The 9,336-nt window shown below is 39.9% G+C and overlaps 1 long non-coding RNA gene across 2 annotated transcripts; it reads right to left on the reverse strand.

Annotated features, from left to right (window-relative positions):
• Positions 1 to 320: 320 nt before the first annotated feature.
• Positions 321 to 7,795, reverse strand: LOC129735800 (uncharacterized). 2 transcript variants are annotated; one of them, XR_008731650.1, is made up of 4 exons: positions 7,653 to 7,795; positions 6,381 to 6,562; positions 1,217 to 4,429; positions 321 to 727 (listed from the first exon to the last, which is right to left on the reverse strand). It is a non-coding gene; the product is annotated as an uncharacterized LOC129735800 (long non-coding RNA). The 2 variants fall into 2 exon arrangements; XR_008731649.1 differs by having other exon boundaries at positions 321 to 4,429.
• Between the last annotated feature and the right edge of the window lie 1,541 nt (positions 7,796 to 9,336).

Genomic DNA, 9,336 nt, shown 5'->3' on the forward strand with positions numbered 1-9,336 from the left:
ATGCTTCTGGGTTAGTTTTATGGAACATCATAAAATAGTGGGCTATAAAACCAGAGGTGCATAGAAAAACAAACTGCAAATGTTCTATAAACCAATCTTTCTATTTTCACTTTGGGGAAAAATGTGACTTAGGAAGCGCAGGAACCGACTGTGCTTTTTCCAAATACTTCTGACTAGCCAGTATTTTATGAAGTGAACTAAGTGGGAGACAATAGCTTCTTTCACACTATGGTATATTAATAACCATATTATTAAAATATTAATTAAAAAAAAAGAAGAGCTTGTTCCTGAGATTATGGTTTTACAGGAACAGCCTCTTACCCACATTGAAATTTCTGGGCCCACTTTATATGATTAGAAAAAGGAATTCAAGTGATCTCACTATGCTTATACATTTCTCAGTATAATTTGTGTTCTGTACATCTGCCTTTTAGAAGACAAACCTTTAGGGACCAGGTAATTTGCAAAACATCAAATAAGTTGTTCTTCTAAGTCAAAAAGGATAGTCTTGTGCAGCAAGAGGAACTGCTGAGCAGATTTCACTTTGGAAAAATAGTATGGCTATTTATACAGCTTGTAAAAACTGGTGGGATTTTACCTTTTAAAACACTTTTGAGGTATGGGAATGGGTCAAAGATAAGTGAGAAGGCTCCCACCTGTGTCTGCCCACGTCAAATATTGCTGCAGTATCTGCTCTTTCCATTACAGCAGATTCCAAACCTGCGTGCTTAAAAGAAAAGAATCAAAATATTTAATGTAGAGCAGAAAAAAAGTATGTAAGAAGACTAAATATAACATATAATTGAATTTACATAGAAGCTTGAAACAGAAAACACTTGGCTAAACAGACTAAGAGTATGTCCATCTTTCTGCAGACAGACTAACTTTGCCTTGCTTGTGCTGTGATCTGGCTGGATATGACTGTATTAGTGCGAAAACGCATAACCTATTTGAGATGCTGGTTTTCTTGGCATTAGGTACAAATCATGCAAACTGAAGTTTGTCTTCTACCACAGTCTTTCTGTTCTGTTTTAGGCAAATCAGTCAGGTCCTCTATGATCTAACTTGTAAGTAGTTTTCATTAACTTGGTGAGAGCTACATGTCTAAATGTACATGGCTCCTCTTTCCTGCTCTGCACAATGGTCATGAAAAGACTGGCCTTGCTCACAGGGGAACATAAGTAGAAATGACAGTACATCGCCTGGGAGACCGTACCTTGAAGCTTAGCCATGTGCTGGATGTGGAGATGTCTCCAGTTTTCCCATTGACAGGATTTCTTAGCTCATGTGCAGTGTCAAGAAAATGCAGCTTCACGACATTTTCAAAGTCACTTCAGGCCAGCAACAGCCTTGGTGCCTTCATGGGAGGCTGAGACTGGGCTGCTAACTGCTGACTCCAGGCTGAAAGCCCTGGGGGCACAACACAGAGATGTGATAAGGCTCTGAAGGAGTCTGCACCTGCAGAGGCTGAAACTCTTTTGTGTTCACTTTTCCACTCAACCTCAGCCCCAGTGCCTCAGATCCAGGGCACTTATCTGTAACTTAAACATCCCCAATAACTGCATTGATGATGGACATACAAGCACCCTGAAAAAACTGCTAGGCCTTGTAGATCTTCAAAGGATGTAACACTGGGTTTTGTCTGTATTTCTTCATAATCTCCTTAGTCAGATGATCATACCAATTTTTCATCTGCCAGGCTTCCAATGTTACTCATTGGTATGAAAATATATCTGAACAGGGTATACATGAAATCTCTGACTAGGTTTTGTCACAGCAATGCAAAAGGAACAAATTTTCTGTTGAGAAATATCGGTCTGAGTGAGACTGACTGTTCAGTGAGAACATACTTCTTTCCACACCTTGTAGGGGAAAAAAGAGCAAAGCATTTTGCTTCCCTACATTCAATACCTTTTGGTTGGACATGATTATTCTTGTACTTCTTTGAGTAAAAACGGTACACCTGGAATGCAATTCAATCTTACAAAACTAGTTTTTCATTAAAAATCTGGTATTTCTACTTCTATTTTTGTTCCAGCCCAGCAGTGGAAGAAAATATTTGGAACTTCAGGATTACCCAAAGGACAGAAGTTTTGGTTTTTGACAAACAGTGCTGTTTACCAGCCCTGCGTTTCACACATATTGAGTGCTCTGATTGCTTCCAGACCATGTTCTTGGAAGTTCAAGAAGTTTCTTACTGGGCAGCTTCTATAGGACAAATTCCATCCGTTTGTGATTTACTCTTACATTGGTCATTCACAACCATCAATGCACTCATGAACCTCCCTTCTGTTTTATTAGCGTGACTGGATGCACATGAACCCGAATCTCTGGCCTTTCCCATAATCTTCTACAAGGCCGCCCCATAACAGCTTTCTGATTCAGCTCATGTGCAGGGAACCAATGCAAGAACCATTTCACAACCCATAAGGTGTCTATGTATTTTCCCATGCTAGTCTCCACCCATCCCAGCCACTGACAAAGTATTAGGCATGACGGAAGATGCTTCATCAGACATGGGTAGATGTGATAGGTCATTCACCTTCCTTGTCTTTACTGTAGCATTTATACCTTTCCTCTTTTTTCAGCAGTCAGTGGGAGAATTTAATTCTCAGTAACTGATTGTGTTCCCTACAGATTTCTGAAATAAACAAAGTAATGAACAACGTAGCTAGCATCTAAATTATCTTCTGGGTTGAACTATGAAAAAAAAAAATATTCCAGTTATATAAGAGTCTGTGCCAAAAAAATGTTAGCAAAATGTCAAGAAGTCAGTATGAGAAATTAAAGTTCTCTCTGTTGGGTGATGACAAGGATTAATTCAGCACAGCAGCACCTCCTTTAGCTGAAAGGACTGAGAGTTTGGGTTCCTTGACTGAGACTTTGATGGTTACCACAGGCTCACCTCAGTCCCATTTCTGAGATTTTGTGACATGACAGCAAAGTCAGACATACACAGGGGAAAAAAATCAAACCGTCACCTAAGGACAAAAGGTACTAAAATACAAGATTAAAACCAGCCTGTTTATCCTGGTTGATCTTGCTGAAATTTTAAAAGCTAACGGTGTCATTAAAAATAGAATGGCATGTTTTTATTGGGTACTTTTTCTGGATTGCCTTTCAGTTGGATGGTAGGTGCACATGAAATTCAGCTCCGGTTCCTGCCCCTGCCCCCAGACTATTACCCTTAATTATCCTTACTGCTGCTCTGTGGGCTCTCGTGTGCTGGAGCTCTCTCAGCTGAGCTGACAGACCTCTCTCCCCTTGCATTCTTCACCCGGCAGCCTGCTTCCCTCGGCTCTCTTTCTCCATGTGTACAAATACATATATATGGCATGAACTATTGAACTTTTGATTGAGTTTTAGTGCTTATGAAGAGGCCAAATGACACGTTCACATCTTCTACCATCTGCATAATTTTTAGTCAACAGTGTTTAGGGCTGCCAGTTAGAGGCACTTGAAATTTCAACTTTCTTTGAATAGATGTGTTCTTTACGTCCCAGCCTTGGACCACAAGCTCATTGCATATTGAGCATCAAGTGACCTTCGAAAGCAAAAACATTCTGGTCTTGGGTCTTACTGGAACTGGAAGCAGCAAGTGAAAGGCTGTGTATCACAGGAATCTGAACTATTCAGTATGTCAACACTATTTGAAGAGCCACGTATGCATCATGTTCTTGTTTGCAAGCTAATTAGATTACTTGTTTTGAAAGGGATTAATGAATTAATCACAGGGTGTGGTGGATGTTTTTTTCTTCGTGTTCTGAGACCAATTTAATATGAAGGTTTTTATTTTTTTCCTCGTATGATTCATTTCAGAACTGGAAAACACAGAAATATGAAAATGATAACCATGTTAAAAAATGAAAAAGATAATCACTGCCATCTTTGGCACAGCAAGCTTTCTTTTATGCTATCTCAAACTGTAGATAGTACTAGCAACCATGGAGAGAGGGAATGATATGACAGCTTTCTAGTTAATAAATCAGAACTGAAGGGAAAGGGGTGTGGTTTTGATTGCACAAAATACTGGGCAAGTTTTTGGTTTGCAAACCTGAAACCAGGGGCGGTTCACATCTTGGTGTCTTCTCAACCTGCAGCATTTATGGAAATTATACTATTTTTTTTCTTTATTCAAATTAATTAAATTTTGGGCAACTTCTAATATTACAAAATGCACTCACCCAAATTTATTGCTCCAAAGGCAGAAGGCAGCAGAGATTGGGATCTGGCCCCAGATTCTGCATAGAAGGAGACACCCGTTTCTGGCCAATACAGTATGTTGGGCATTTATGTGTGCACTTTTCACTTATTTTCCTGGTTTTCAGTCTTCCCATTCTAGACAGCCGCCCACATAATGGGCCAAATTCTGCACATCCTTTTCTTGGTGACCTATCCTGCCGAGCACTGCATGGTGGGATCCTGGCACCTGGCACACAAGAAGGGGAAGAGTCTCAATGTTAGGCAATGCCAAACTATGTGATTCTGAGAACAATTTGTGTGAACCATGAACCATCTCGTCTTCAATCATTTTGAAAATGAGAGGTGGAGCCAGATTTTCAAAGATATTTACCTTAATAAATAGAGAGGAATGTCCAAGGACTGAGATAGGTGCCCAGACACTTTTTGAAAGTGCCTGGAAAAGCAGGCTATCAATAGACTTAGGCAATTTGACACTTATTAAAATCTCACAAATCAGACACCTCTGTAAATGTGGTCTTTGCTTCCTGATCTCTTCTGTTTTCACCTTCAGCTCTACAAACACTCTCTGTGGAGATACAAGATGTGCAGTTCCTGCCCCAACAACCTCCTTTTGGTTTTTGTTCATTACTAAAACTGAGGAAATGGCAGAGACTGAAGTACAGACTGCAAAATCTGCATTACTAGTAAAGGGGACGTTGTACAGACCAAACACATCTAATACGATCTCTGAGACAAGGCAGAGTCCCATGCCTGTTGATTAGGAAAATAAGCATTTTTCTTGAACATTGACTGACTGTTAAATGGAAATTTAGCAGAAAAAACACACAGAAAGACAAAGTCCTAATCATGTTTTGAGCATGACTATACAAGTGTTTGAAAGAGAATAGGAATAGGTTTGACAACAGCGAAGGAATGTTACTAATAACCTATACCACTGCTATGTATGTATTTAGCTATGTATTGCAATTTCTCTTTACATCTGCTTAGTTTGAATGTAACAAAATAGAGAAAGAGCTGTCACAGTAATTCAGCAGTTGCAAAAATCTTGAAGTCATGCTTTGGTGTGCTTTATGGAGCATATACTCCAGTGCTACTGAGATTCATTACATCAGCTGGAAAACAAAATAGTCATTATTTTATAGTTTTGGATGTCTGAAGGAGAAAAATAATGCTATTATGTTGTTGCTGAGTACAGTGATGCATTTCAAAGCTCTATTAATATTGTATGCTCCCACCTGAGAGGCCAGATAGCTGGATATTTTTTATTTTTTTTGTACATTAGCTGGTGTACGATAGAGACCATGTGACCAACAAATTTCTCACATAGTGCTCAAAGGATACAATTCAGTATTGCTCCTTAGAATAAAATACACTATTTTCACCACAGATCATGCTGTACAGAAAAGGCAGTGGGATGGATTTACTGGAAGAGGCAGGGAAGGAGGGTTCTGTCACCAGCCCCAGCACCTCAGCAGACCAGGTGATGTGGTGGGAGCCCTCTGCTCACTCCTGCTCTCCCCCTGCCCATAGCCACCTCCCCATTCCCACCCAATGATGTACGCAGCACTGTGCCCCTTCCCGTGCGCTGCTCCTCTTGCTCTGTACCTCTCAGCCCATGGCCCCAGCGGTAAGCTGCCCATAGCTCTGCACAACACTGGGACAGACACCCTCCCTGAATCCAAGCATTCCTCCTCCCAGCATAGGCTGTGACTTGCACTGGCAATAGGGATTTCCCTGGATAATGGGAATGGGAAGTTCCCTGGGTGCCCAGAAGGAGGGACTCGGCTGGATCCTCAGGTTTTCGGTGACATCCTCAGAAAACTTATTTGCATTTCCTGCATTATGTTACTCTTCAGTTAAGACAGTCACTCCTACTCATAGGAAAATCTGGGCTGAAAGGAGCTCGGTGGTCATCCAGCTAACAAGCGCCAAGAACAGAGCCACGTCCAGCATTTGCTGGCTGTGCACACACGATCACAAGGGCAAAGCAGGAGAAAGCGCAGTGAGTCAGGGAAGGCTCTCCCCTCCTTCCAGCGTAGGATTCCCCAGCCAGGGAAGGAAAATCACCACACAACTTGCAAAAATGTCTCTCTGTGAACAGGAGGAAGCCTGCAAGAGCTGTGACTATTTTATTTTCCTCTGATTTACCTTTCTCAAGTGCTTAAGATATGTCCTACCTCTTTTCTCTCCATGGAACCATCTGAGCTGTTTGTCAATGTTTTCTTCAAGGGGCCAAGGTTTTCAGCAGTAAATAGTTTGAGGGTGTGTTATGGCTCTGAGGTCCGGATCCTACCCTTTGCAGAAGAGACTCAGCACGCCTCTCCCTAATGCTTTCATGCTGAAATGAGAAAGCAATAAACTGGAAAAAAGAAAAGAAAAAAAAATAGTTTTTTAAAGAAGAAAAACTAAATCCTAAGTGCTACTGAGTGCTCACTGTCGCATTCAAAGGCATAATTCTCTCTGTTGGGGAGAGAAATATTAACTACAGGTGTCTGTTCAGAAATGAAGCAATAAAGAGTTGGCTGATTCTCTGTCAGCTCCATTACAATAGGTTTGGAAAGATCTTCTTTATTGTATACCTGGAGATCAAGAGCAGCTTTCCATCAGCATGACTGCAGAATACAGTCTGTAATCTTTTTTTCATCTCAGTTTAAATAATAACATCCAAAACTGAAAAGCAAAAAGTGGTGAGCTCTACTTCAGTGACATATTTACTTTTTTCAGGTGTTTGTAGCTTTAAGTAGTTCTGTGAGAATTAGAACTTACTGTGATTCATACTACACATTTTTATTTTAGTACTGCTTAGATTAATTCACACTAGAAGGGTGCAAGATTACTATTATGAGATCAGTTGAGGAACCCAGTTTAATTGTCAGTACAAAAGTGACACCTAGAACAGGTGTCTACTAACATATATCAGAAGGGAGGATATTCAAGCTACCTGATAACTTGAAACCAAGGAGATTTAAAAATTCCTCCTTCAATATAAACCGATTTCTAATCATCTGAATATTGCTTTAGATTTAAAAAGAAGAGTCTTGAAAAAGCTGGAAGAAAGAAACCTTGATAAAAATCAAGGAAATGCCTTTAACATTAAAATCTATATTTTCCAGTGCTTTTATATAATAGGCTTTGTAGCAGTTTTGGTGCTAATCCTATTTGAAGACACATAGGAGTAAAGAAACAAGTTATTTTCCCAAATGAAAGGAACTTATTGCCCCACCAGAGCACACAGTCATTCACATCATACATCCAGCAGCTGTGTGGGCACTGAAATAAAGGTTGGACATTTTTTGCTTAGCCTTTGTTTATTTGCCTGCACCCACTGATGAATATTGACAAAGAAGAGCTCAGCTAAAGCAGATACACATGCTGCTGCAGGAGAAGGCTGCTCTGTGCAAGATCATGTTCCTGCACTTAAAGGAGGTTACTGAAGCCTTTGAACTCACTCCAGGTCTTGCTGAAATCATGGTAGAGTCCCTCTGGCTGGCACAGCAGGACCTGTACCGGGTGCTCCTTGTGCTCCAGTGCAGCATCCTGGGTCTGTGAGAGAGCAGTAAATACCATTTGTCATCACCGTTTTTCTCATCAGACTTCCCTCCCACTTTTAGAGGGGAGGGAAAAAGGTTAAAAAATTCTTGTTAGTCTAGCTACTTTCTACTGTAGGCATTTCTATATTCTTTTTAAACATTAGTAAAACTCAAGATTTCTCCTTGTTGAAAACTACTGTGATGATGGAAAGGTTTTTTTCTGGTTTGATAATGAGGTATATTTTTCACCCTTTACTCTCCTGACTCTTTAAATAGCTTTTATTAGTATAATGTATCCTCTTTATCTTGCTTCCCACACAAAGAAAAATATCCCATAGAGAATAGTGTGTGTGTATGCATTTATTAGTTACAATGAGTTTTATTACTGCATTTCCTACTAAGCTTTAAAAAATTTAAACAGGCATTGTCCTCTTAGATAAGAAGCTGCACACTTGCTAAGTGAGTACTGCCTTACCTCAAAGAAGCTCACCGGGGAAAAACATTGTAATTCAGCTGGCAGGTATATGAAATAATTTAATCTGTAGTTAATACATTAAGGCCTTTAATTAGGATCTAGCATGGGAAAAAACACAAGACTTAGTATCACTGTATGCTCACCAGCTTGAAGTTTGGGCCCACCAAGTGAGACAATGTGATGTACTTTGATTTAAAGTTGCATTTAAAACCATGCACACAAAAGCAGTTAGGAACCTAAACAGATGTGTCTGGAAGAGCGTCCATTTTATCCATATTAGTCTGAAATGGCTGTCAGTGCTGCCAATACAAAGGGAACCTTCATTTAAAGGGACTTGTTTCATTCCCACATAATAGTACAATGTTTTACATTTCATAAATTAGTCTTTAACTTGCCTGAACTCTCTCTCTTTTATGAATAGTTCAGACATAAGCTGGGAATGCTCATTTCCCTGGCATTTATTTGGAAATCACAGCTCATGACCACATCAGTTGCTAATACCTCAAACACCATGCTTTTATGCATCTTGTTTACATAATTATGGGGGGGGGGGGGTAGTGTAATTGCTGTTCCTTAAGCTTTGTATACTATGTTTAACACCCCTTCCCCTCAGCAATTAAGTAATTTATCAGATGATAGTCATTACTGTACAGGACCACCACACACTGAAAATTAGATTCCAAGAGAAGCAAGTATCTCTGCACTAATTATCACCAGTGATAGTCTTTCTTTCTAGAATGATAATGAGGCAGGTTTTGCTTTCAATAACACTAATACAAATGCATAATAATTCTGCTGGCACATCCACAGTGTCGTTCTTCCAAATTCACATAACCATAGCTGGACTGCATTCATCTAGTAGGACAGATTTCTTGTCCCTGCCTGGATCCAGAACAGCTGCCCTCAGCAGTATAGCTGACTTGAAGCTTAGAGACAAAATCTTTCACCTGTGATCTGAGACACAAATTCAGTGATACTTTTTTTTTTTTAATGTGACCCATTATGTCTAATAAATTATATATATGTATTTTTTAATAAATGTTCCATGTTTTACACCTCCTCAGCTGATGAGAAATGATAGAGGATGGGGGACACTTCTGGCAGTCAGAAATCTGACTCCAGGGATAC

The sequence above is a fragment of the Falco cherrug genome, chromosome 4 (assembly GCF_023634085.1).
Source record: "Falco cherrug isolate bFalChe1 chromosome 4, bFalChe1.pri, whole genome shotgun sequence".
Lineage (NCBI taxonomy): Eukaryota > Metazoa > Chordata > Aves > Falconiformes > Falconidae > Falco > Falco cherrug.